At 45.8% G+C, this 11,171-nt stretch overlaps 2 pseudogenes; both read left to right on the top strand.

The window, feature by feature from the left end:
* The first annotated feature begins 5,881 nt into the window (after nt 1-5,881).
* LOC101964728 (autophagy protein 5 pseudogene) lies at nt 5,882-7,109 on the top strand (annotated as a pseudogene).
* A 35-nt stretch (nt 7,110-7,144) lies between these two features.
* On the top strand, nt 7,145-9,525 carry LOC101965023 (proton-coupled zinc antiporter SLC30A1 pseudogene; annotated as a pseudogene).
* The last annotated feature ends 1,646 nt before the right edge of the window (nt 9,526-11,171 follow it).

Below are 11,171 nucleotides of genomic sequence, written 5' to 3'. Positions count from 1 at the left end.
CCGGCCTCCCACAGGGCCCGGCGGTCCTGCCGAGGGGCGGGGCCGTCCGCCGCGGGGCCCGCTGCCGGAGGCCCGGGATTGGCCGCCCCGCGCGCGTGACCGCAGCCCCTCCCCTTTAGGGGGCGATCTTGGGGTGTGGGGGCTGCGCTCGCAGCGCGGGCGGCTTAGTTCGGAATGCTGCGGGCTAGCGTGTTGGACCTTGGAAGGTCTGTCTGGGTTTTAATTCTTTAAGTGACAGGAAATCAATGTTTGTTTTCTTCCAAGAATCAGGAAAAGCTTATCACCCGCTGAACTAACGGGGCTTCGCCAGTGGCGTTCGCTACTCGGTGGGAGACCCTCTGGTCACGAGTCAGGACGCCCAGGGCCGGCGGTGGCCCGGGGCAGGCTCTGGGCGGGTGTTCAGGGTGTCTGGAGGGTGCTCGCGCGGCTCCAGCGCTGCTGCGCCCGTGGGCCTGGCCAGATGGGATCCCGTGCTCCTTTCAGGGCGCCTCGCCCGGCCTGCTCCGCCCGGCGCCCAAGCTAGACCCGCGAAGCTGGAGGGAGGCCCTTCCCTCCCAAGTCAAGCCCCAGGTAGGGTATGGTGGCGGAGATGAAAAGGCCTGCAGGGTTAGCTGTCAAACAGCGACCTCTTACTGCTAACACTGCCCCTAAAAGCACAGAGAGCCCTCCGGAGCGTGCTGTGGCTGTGGTCAGCTGGGCCACTGGGTCAGGGCCTGCCCTAACCCTCGCCAACCTTCCAGTCCCTGAACTAAATGCCACTGAGTGGACCACTGAGCTGTTGGTTGCCCTCTTGCCCAATGGCGAGGCGGGAGGTTACACACCCACCACGCCGAAGGCCGATCTTGTGGGACAGCTACAGATGACTGAGGGTGCCCGGGAGCCCATCCACATCACACTTAGGACCCACCCTCTTTCCATCTGAAACCCAGTACAAAAGCAGCCTCAAGAGATCTAAAGCCATAGTTCCTGACTTTCTAGCCAAAGGCCTATTGTATTGTGCAGACTCCCTATAACACACCCATTCTCCCCCCACCCTGTCAAAAAACCCTCAGGCGCTTTCCATGTGGTCCAAGACCTGGGCATCATCAACATGGCAGTCATCCCTTTACACCCCATTGTTCCAGATCCATACACTCTCTTGTCCTCTATCCTCGCCTCCACAACATACTTTTCTGTCCTCCACCTTAAGGATGCCTTCTTCCTGATGAACCCAGCCTAATTCCATCTTATGATTGGGAGCCAATCTCATAACAAAGTCATGAAAAGTTAATTTCTGTTTTACTATAAATTACTGAGTTTTCTAAACTTGTTTGGAATTCCTGCCTGTGCCTTGACTCACCCATGCCTGGGTCTCCCTGACCAGATAACAATCCTCTCTGAAACCTTTGTGGCACCTCATAAATCCTGGCTCCCCCTGACCAGATAAAACCCTCTCTGAAACTTCAGTGGAGCCTCATAAATTCTGATGTTGGGATCTGAATTTACTACCTACCTTGAAATGTTAAGCCATGTAGATCACTAACCTGCTATCTGCCTTTGTATTATGTTTGTCAAAATCCTATTAGTTGTAAGTTCTCAAGATACGCCCACTTTGCAACTTTTTTTGCTATAAAAACCTTGTTCCTGGAGAGCTGTGGGGCTGCTCTCTGAGACAGTCCTGATCAGCTCTCTTTGTGTACACAATACAAGCTTGCTTTAATTTGATTTAAAATTGGAGTCGGTGGTCTTTTCTTTGCATTGGAATTCAACACTCCATTCCCTTACACAAAGATTCCCAAGACCTCTTTCTTGTTACCTGGACTGACTCAGACACTCAGGTGTCCATTTGACTTACATGGACAGTCCTTCCTCAGGGCTTTAGAGATGGCTCCCACCTTTTGGACAAGCCTTGGCCCAAGACCTCCCCCACCTATCCTTGTCATGGTCATTCCTGCTCCCATACATGGATGGCCTTCTTCTCTGCATTCCTTCCCTAGACCACAGTAAACCCACATGGCCAAGTCACTAAATAAATTTCCTGGCCTTGTGAGGGCGCCGCGTCTCCCTCCAAGGTCCAGCTCTCACTTAACACCGTCATGGGCTTCCAACTGATCCCACCTACAACTACTCCCTCATTAACACCCTTGCCCCCATCCTTGGTCAATCCTCAGGTATGGGATATACACAATCCTCTGTAGCCACACACCAAGATCCCATCCACATCACACTTAGGACCCACTCTCTAAGGTCCAGCTCTCACTTCCCACTGTCATGGGCTTCCAGCTGACCCCATCCCACAAGGCCATTAAGAGGGAGCAGAAAACCTCATTTCTCCCCTTCTGTTCCTACTACCAAGGCTGAAGTACTCTCATTTCTGAGATTAACAGGATTCCTTAGGGCTTGGATGCCCAACCATGCTCTGCTGGCCCGACCCCTTTACCATACCACAAAGGCCCTCACAAAGAGCTCCTCATCACACCCATCAACACCCACTTTCAGGCCCTCCAGAGCCCTCCTGCAGGCCCCAGCCCTTCACTTGCCTGACCCATCCCACCCCTTTTTCTATATGTAACAGAAAACCAAGGATCTGCCCTGAGGGCATGAGGCCACCAGTTGGGACCATCCTTTGTAGCAGTGGCATTTCTCTCAAGATGCCTTGCCCAGCAGTATGGGGATGGGCACCTTGCCTTCAGGTACTGGTCTTCTCAGGCATCCTAATCCAGGAGTCAAGGAAACTGACATCTGGGTCACCTCTGACAGTCCTCTCCCCACCACTGAACTGAATCATTCTCCTATGCGGGTCTTCAGACACTGCCCTTTCCCACATCCTTTCCCTCCAGGTCTCATGGACTGAGGGAAAGGATGTGGACCCCACTGTAACCTTCAAAACGTGTCCACCCCTCAATCCCTCTACTCTGCCTCCTCCTCCCAGGGTCACGGATTCTCATCAGCCTCTCCATTCCTGCATGGAAACTGAAGAACAATTACTCCCCATCCCTCCCATATTCTGGAAGGACCCACCTACACCTGGTTCAGGGATGGGAGTTCCTTTTCCTATGAAGGCCTCTGAATAGCAGGCTGCGCTGTCACCATGGTCGTAGAGCTGATGGAGGCTAGTCCCTCACCTCCTAACACCCCAACCCACAGACAGAACTTGGAGCTCTAACGAAGCATCTACCCTAGCTAAGGGGAAGTCTCTGACCATTTACACAAATTCCAAATAGGCCTTTTATATACTATTGGCCGACACAGCAATATGGAAGGAATGAGGACCCGTGACCACCAAAGGCTCCTCCGTCACCAACACGTCATGCATCAATGCCCTCCTAGAGGCCTCCCCCTCCCTCCTTCTATTGGCATAGTACATTGTAAAGCCGGCCTATCAGACAGATAATTCATTATTACAACAGGTGACAATCTGGCAGACTAAATGGCCCAGCAGGTGCCTCTATTCTCCCACCCCAACAAGAGGCCTAACACGAGTCTCCTTTCTACACCCCCAGACACCACCCAAGACACATCTGCACTCTCCAATACTGCCCAGGAGTCCTATGGCATCCTCACCTCTTTTCTCTGTGGAATTACCTGATGGCTTTACAATGTCCTATGACAAACAAAAGAAGGAGGGAGGAAGGGGGTCTCTAGGAGGCCATTGATGTTTGAAGGGCTGGTGATGGAGGAGCCTTTGGTGGTCACAGGTCCTCGTTCCTTCCATATTGCTGAGCTTTTGGTGACAATGAACTTTCTTTGTTGTCCCTGGTGTGTCTGTGTGATCAGTCCCATGCCAATTTTCTTTCACCACCCATGCATAGAATCATGTCTTTACTAATTTGGGGTTCTTTTATATTCGGAAATGAGGTTCAGGACACTAAGATCTGGAAACAACACTTTATTAGTGGTGTCAGGGCCCCAAAAGATTATTCCCAAAGTCTGAGCCCTTATACAGCAGGGCTTTTACTTTTATACATAACAAATTTGGGCCATATCAGGACCAGGGAGTTGGTGTGATTCTATTGGAGGATGCATTTTACCCTCTTTGTATGAGATCAAGCTTGTCAACAACCTAGGACTCTTAGCTCATAAAGCTTAGACTTTTTGTTGCCCCAAACCTAAAGGGGAAGTGAGGTTTCTTTTGTCCCAGATATTTTTTTTCTGCTTCTGCTACCTGGTCATCTTGTTTCAGGTATCTCTCAGCTGCTGCTCCTATGGTTAAATGTCAGTTCATGGAGCTGCATTGTACCCTGAAAGTTATGGAAAATGGCAACCTCCCCACAAAACTCTTTGACCCAGAGTGTTATGGACCAGGCTATATGAGCAATGACCAAACACACTCCATTTTACCCTTAGACTCCATGTTATGTGAGAAATGCATCTCCCATGGGAAAGTCCTGCCTCTGTACTCATTTTTAGTTACCAATCATAGCACACTTGGCAACACAAAATAGCAGTTCATATACAATGTGAAATTGTTCCCTTTGGTTCCCATTTTTCTTGGGCAATGTACCCTGTCAGAGATTGTCTGGACATTAGTAACCACTCTCTAACTTATACTCAATTAGGGTCATTTTGACCCATTTCCCTTCTGCTTGCTTACTGCTATGCCATCCTGGAAAGCCCCATGGGAAATACCAATGTACCCATTGCATTGTCTTGCTAACTGCCCAGTTCAGCTTCTGTACCTGCTCACAGCTATGACAACCTAGATGTGGTTTTTGCGATTTTTGCCTTTAAATATCCTAAAACTTTGAGGCTCAGGCTGTTTTCTGCAGAGACAACTTGGTCCTGTAGGGAGCAGTCCCAGCCAGTTGGAGTAAAGACTCATCAGTTTGGACAAAACTGGGACTTGATAGGTTTTCTGAGTGACCTGCCCCATAACAAGAGGGAAGGCAAATATTAAACCTCTTCACATAAATTCTTTTTTGGTAACAATGGGCCCTGAGGGGAAAAGGCAAGTATTCGTCCCTTCCCAACAACTACGAGTCCTGAAAGGAGGAGGTGGATACTGAACTTTACCCTTCCCCATTGCCCATGAGTCCAGGGAGGACAGAGTAGACAGTGAAGCTCTGGGTAACGGGTGAGTGCCAGAGAAAGGAGACTGAACTCTGCCCAAACCCACATGTTCAGGCTGGGGCTGGGGCTCAGAGGTGGAGCACTCGCCTCGCACTCATGAGGCACTGGGTTCAATCCTCAGCACCACATAAAATAAACAAATGAAGATATTGTGTTCATCTACAACTAAAAATTTATTTTAAAAAAATCCCACGTGTTCTGCTGAATAATTAGATTACTCATATTGTAACCTATAAAACACAGAGCTGCTCTGTAACCAGCAGCCATTTTCTACCCAGAAATTGGGTGTCTCCAGGGCCTGATTGGCCCCTACTTAACAGGGTAGTTGAGCCCAGGGAGGTCTGCTTCTGACATTGTGTGTGCTCTCATAATGGTGCTAAAACTGCAGGCTATTCTTGCTTACATGCACAGGGGTGTCTAGAGCTCTGTCTCATGGAGAACCGTGAGTGGTGGAAACCTGAGGCCAAGGGGACAATTCTGTAAACCTGGCCCACTGTTCTGACCCCCCACAAGCTGAAGCCCTGTCTGGCTCAAGTTCACAGGGTATGTCACTTTCTTCAGCAAACTACCTGCTATGTGGAGGACAAATGCAAGCCTGAAACGTCAATATGAAAACAAATCACCCAGAATGGGGTGGTTAGAGTTGGACTTTTGTAGCCCTTTTCACAGACCAGATTCCAGAAATCATGGAGATAAGGATAATTCCCTCAACCATGAAAACTCTAATTACAGGTTGCAATTAGAACCAGTCAGCATGGGCCAGAATGACCTAGAGCCCACACAACAGTGGAGACTTGAACATCTGATGTCCTGCTCTCAGTCAAGAGTCAAAAGATGGACCTGGATGTCACCTCCGGATGCCCAGGGTAACTGGACTTGTGGAAGGCTTCCAGGGCTCCACTGGCTGTCAGTGTGTTAGCTGGATACCAAAGAGCAGGAGTGCAGCAGGGCTTGCTCCCATGGGCTTTCTACTGCTGCATGGGGTCTTCAGGCTCCTCGCTCCCACAGTCTGGGCTCTGCTTGTTGGGCAGGCAGAGCCTAGAGCTGGAGAGAAGCCAGCATTGGGTTTGGCTTTGGTTGAATAAAGAATTTAGCCTATATTAGTGCTTTAACCCCTGGAAGAATGACAGATCACAAAGGCATACTCCCAGATGTATGGTGGCTTGAACAAATTCCAACATGCTTCACTCTGTATCGAGGTGAGATAACTGAAAGAGAAACAGAAGCATACTGTTTGCTTTTCCAAGAGTAAGTTATTTGACACTGGGAACTGGCAAAGTGAAAAAGCACTTTCAGAAGGTTATGAGACAAGAAGACACTAGTGAGATATGGTTTGAATATGAAGACACATCCCTGAAATGGCATTATCCCATTGGTTTGCTGTTTGATCTTCATGCATCAAGTTCAGCTCTTCCTTGGGATATAAGAGTTTAAGAGTTTTCCAGAGAAAGATCTTCTGCACTGTCCATCTAAAGAGGCAATCAATGCTCATTTTATGTCTGGTATGAAAGAAGCTAATGCTTCAAAGCAGAAAAGCCCAGTAATCAATAAAATTCAGAAAAAAAAAGATCATAAGCAGCTTTGGATGGGACTACAAAATGACAGATTTGACCAATTTGGGGCCATCAGTCAGAAACTTAGGGAGTATCCTGCAGAAGAAAATGGATTTCATTATATCCCTTTTAGACTATATCAGACAACAACTGAACACCATTTCATTCAGAAACTGTTTTGTGGGTGGCTGCAGATGGATAGCTATATACACTGGGCAATCTCCTCAAAGAAGTTTGTCCCTCTGTAATTACTCCTGAAGGTGGAGAAAGAAGAAATCAAGTGACAATTCATGGAATTGAGCCAATGTTGGAAACACCTCTGCAGCAGCTAAGTGAAATCTGAGCTATCCGGATAATTCTCTTAGCATCATGCAAACAAGAGTGAAGCACCAATTGCTGGCTTGTATGGAATCGCTGGAAACAGAGTTCACCAGAGCAGTCACCCTTTGACTCAGTCAGGTTTGGGGAGGCAAAGGGACGCTGCAGGTCTCCTGGTTCCTTGTAAAATACGATGAAGCTGAAGCCTTTGCCTTGAGGAGACCATGGGAGAATGTGGCACTCAGCTTGTATTTTTGATTAACAAATACACAGTCGCTGCGTCGCTGACCCCCGTTCCTAATTGCTGCCTCCCCTTTCGCCCAGCGCCGGCGGTGCTAGTCTGGACAGGGACGGACCGGCTGCTGATGCCGACCTTCATGTTCATGGTACCGGAGGAGGTGGTGGTGAGCCAGGTGACTGGTCACCGGCGATACTGTACGATTCCTTCTCCGTGTTGTGGGACGTGCTGGCGCTGGTGGCCGAGCGTTTCCCCGGCGGACCCACGCCACCCAGAATGCGTGCGGCTGGACACGGGCCGAGGGGATGGGGGCTCTGGTGAAGCCATCCTGTGGAAGGCCATCGGGCCTTTCTTCATGGAGCAGCGGCAGACGCAGCAACCGCGGGTGGTCCTCAGGGTCCTCATGACAGAGCTGCTGGTCAACGTGCTGGTCTCTGTCTCTTCCACTATCACAGAGGCTTCAGTCAGGACTCCGGCCATGGCTACTCGCCCTCAGCCACTGCCTCCCGAGAAGTGCCCGTGTCAAGAGCAACCGCACAGGGACAAGACCAGGAGACCAACACCCAGATGGCCCATACCAGCAATTTCAATGGGCTGAAACTGGACCCTGCAGAAGCAGAAAAAACACAGAAGTGATGGTGCAGTGAATGGCAAGACAAGTGAATGGCAATCTCATCAGAGGATCTGATGATATGAAATTAGCAAAAGATGACAGGGCCCGACAACTTCGCATGCCTGTGCTTGGAGATCCCTTGGGTTGGTGATTGTGGTAGTAAATGCCTTGCTCTTTTACTTTTATTGGAGAGGTTGTTCTGAAGGGGATTTTTGTGTGAACTCAAGTTTCCCTAATCCCTGAAAAGGATTTGTAGAAATAATTAATAGTACTCATGCCTCAGTTCATGAGGCTGGCCCTTGCTGAGTGGTATATTTAGACCAACCCTTTGTATTTATGAAATGGTTTGTATACTTCTTCAGACAACTTACCCATTACTAAAGGAATCTGCTCTTATTCTTCTACATACTGTTCCTAAACAGACTGATATCTGAAATCTGATAAAAGAACTTCAAGATGTTGAAGGAGCCGAGGAAGTACATGAACTACATGTTTGGCAACTTGCTGGAAGCAGAATCATTGCCACTGCTCACACAAAATGAGAAGATCAGCATCATCCATGCAGGTGGCTAAAACTATTAAAGGTGCTTTTCATAATCCTGGAATTCATGCTACTGCCATTCAGCCTGAATTTGCTAGGGTAGGCACTAATGTGGGAGACCAACCTTACACGTGACTGAGTCACACTTACTGGCTGGGTGCTGAGGCACTCAGTCACAGAAATGTGGCAGAGCTTTCCCCACTCTTCTTGGGTCTGAGGGTCGGTGTGTCATCCATGGGTGTGTCATCCATGGGTGTGTCTTGCTACAGCCACATAGGTGAAGCTATGCTCACCTATTCCTTTGTAATATAACCCCTTGCCTTGTTTAAGATAGAATCTTCCATGCAAGAGCCTTGTATGTGTCCCCTTCTCTTAGTGTGCCCTTGGGTGTGGCTTACCCAGGTGTCAGTCAACCTGCTGACAGTGGACATCATGAAGATAGACTCAGCCCCCCTGAAACCTGACCCCTTGCCTCATTTGAATAGCTTCTCCTCAATAAAAGGGGTCAGTGTGTGTGTGTGTGTGTGTGTGTGTGTGTGTATGTGTGTGTGTCTTTCTGTGGACCCTTAAGGTCAGAGGAGCTGTCACAGCGACCCCAAAGAAAAAGGTGTTGTGTCTTTTGTGTGGTTATTTTGTGCAGCCCACTTAGCCCAGTTTAACTGGAGTGACCCCTGAGCCTTTAAGTCGTGAAACAGAAACCCGGCACACTAATGCAAGTTTGGTCCGTGTGAACTTGCCTGCAGGACTCAGTGTGCTTTGAAGCAATTTGTGGGTCATGGCCTATTCTGGAAAGAATGCAGGAAAGGACCCAGTAGTTAGCATTTCTTATTTAGAACTTAATAACAATCTAGAGAAGAAGCCCAGGAGGACTAAAGTTGAAAACATCCCTGCTGTTGTGATAGAGATTTAAAAAGTGCCAAACAAGCAACCTGAATCGCCTTTGTGAGTCTTGAAAAAGATATGATATTTGACTTTTGTTTTAAGCTGAAAGAGGAAAACAACTCCACTAAAATTCTAAGTTTGCCAAGTAATTTAATTGAAGTCCTTGTCTGGGTCACACAGTTTAATTCTAGTTCTGTAAGAACACAATGGGACTGCATAACAGAGTCCTATATCATGACTTTGGGATTATTAGTACAGAGTACAGCTATGCTGTAACAATTTTTAAAAACCAGTTTTAACACTGTTACATTTTTGTTTAAAGTAAGTATGTATGAACCTTATGTAATATAAATGACATTTAATTTCTGTTTTCCCCATGATAAAAAGATTAGGGGGATAAATAAATTTAAAATTGTTACTGGTATCTGTCTGCTTTTCTTTCCTCCATTGTTACACTTTATTAGGATTATAATTGTTAGACCTGTAACATCCTCAGCAAGTTTGTTTCCATTGATGTTTGGATAATGTTTACTTGCCCTTTGAAGTCATTACATAGTATAATGGCAGCATAATTTAAGAGTTGCTCATGACTATGAGCAGAACAGTTACTATTTTGTATTCTATATTGCTAAGTGTTGATCCAATAAACAGTGAGATAATTAGGAAACTGAATTAGAGTTCACACATTATAGGTCAAATGCAGAATAAGAACAGAGAAAAAGTTTACCAAACTAAATTCTTAGATTATTGTATGTTGATATTCAGACTACATCTCTAAATTATTTTGAGAATTTCAACTCCTTTAGTCTACCAAAGTTAGTCTAAAAATATGAATAAGTTCACCAGCATTCCTTTCTTTGAAAGATTGATATTAGAAACATTGAGCTGGAAGTCTACTTGCAAAATATCTAAATATTTTTAAGAATTTTAAACTTCCTCTTAGCTTGTAAACGCAAGGTATTAATTTAATCTTTTAAATTGTGGGTGTTTAAAAAAATAACTTCAAAGTTAAAGGCATTTCATGGGGACTAATCATGAATGGATTTAAACAGCTTTTTGAGTACCGCCATTTAATGCTTGTGCTTTTCCAAGAGCCACTAACTTGAGAGAAAAGAAAGATGGTTAATGCAATCTGGATATTAACTTCTTAGCAAAATTAATAATTAAGGAAAAATTGGAAGGTCTGTAAATCATCATTTCTTGACATTGCTTAGTTCTTAGACCAGTGGCTTATTTTGCAGGGTGTCATGCTTTCCATCTAGGAAATTGTTCTTGGCTATTTGATTATTGCAATAGATTTCAAATCCAACACAAATATTTTAATATTTTTGAAGTTATATTTTTCTTGATAGAAGAGGGGTTTTGCTTTGTGAAGAAAATGAAGATTTTGTGCTCGGAAGAATGATTATTAAAATCAGTTATCATGTATAGCTCTATTTTTCTAGAAATGGGTATTCTGACTACTTCAGTAACTTTTATAGCTGACTACTTTGAGGATGGCTACCTTTGGGGATTTAAACTAATTCATTGCTTAATAGGTCTTAAGATGAAAGTGTTAGAATATGAAAATTTTTAAAGAGATGACCTTTTGTTGTTGATTGTTTTTCCCCCTAATATATGCATTTTGCTGGCAATGGATCTATTTAAGAACAGCTGTTTTTTCCAATGAGAGTGAGGTAATTTTAGGAACATAGTTTCAAAGTTCACATATATTATAATGGGCCAAACTATAACCTGCCAATTTGCAATACATCTTGATCTTTTTTTATTCTAATTTCTTATAATGCAGCAGACTATATTACAATTCATGTGATACATATAGAGCACAATTTTTATATCTCTCGTTGTTCACAAAGTAGAGTCACCATTGGTGTCTTCATACATGTAGTTACGGTAATGATGTCCATCTCATTGCACCATTTTTCTTACCCACCCCTCACATATTGATCTTTTAAAACTGTTTCCTGATATCGTGTA

The sequence above is a fragment of the Ictidomys tridecemlineatus genome, chromosome 1 (genome assembly GCF_052094955.1).
Source record: "Ictidomys tridecemlineatus isolate mIctTri1 chromosome 1, mIctTri1.hap1, whole genome shotgun sequence".
Taxonomy (NCBI): Eukaryota; Metazoa; Chordata; class Mammalia; order Rodentia; family Sciuridae; genus Ictidomys; species Ictidomys tridecemlineatus.
Note: the sequence above shows the minus strand (reverse complement) of the source record. Positions and strands in the feature narration are given on the sequence as shown.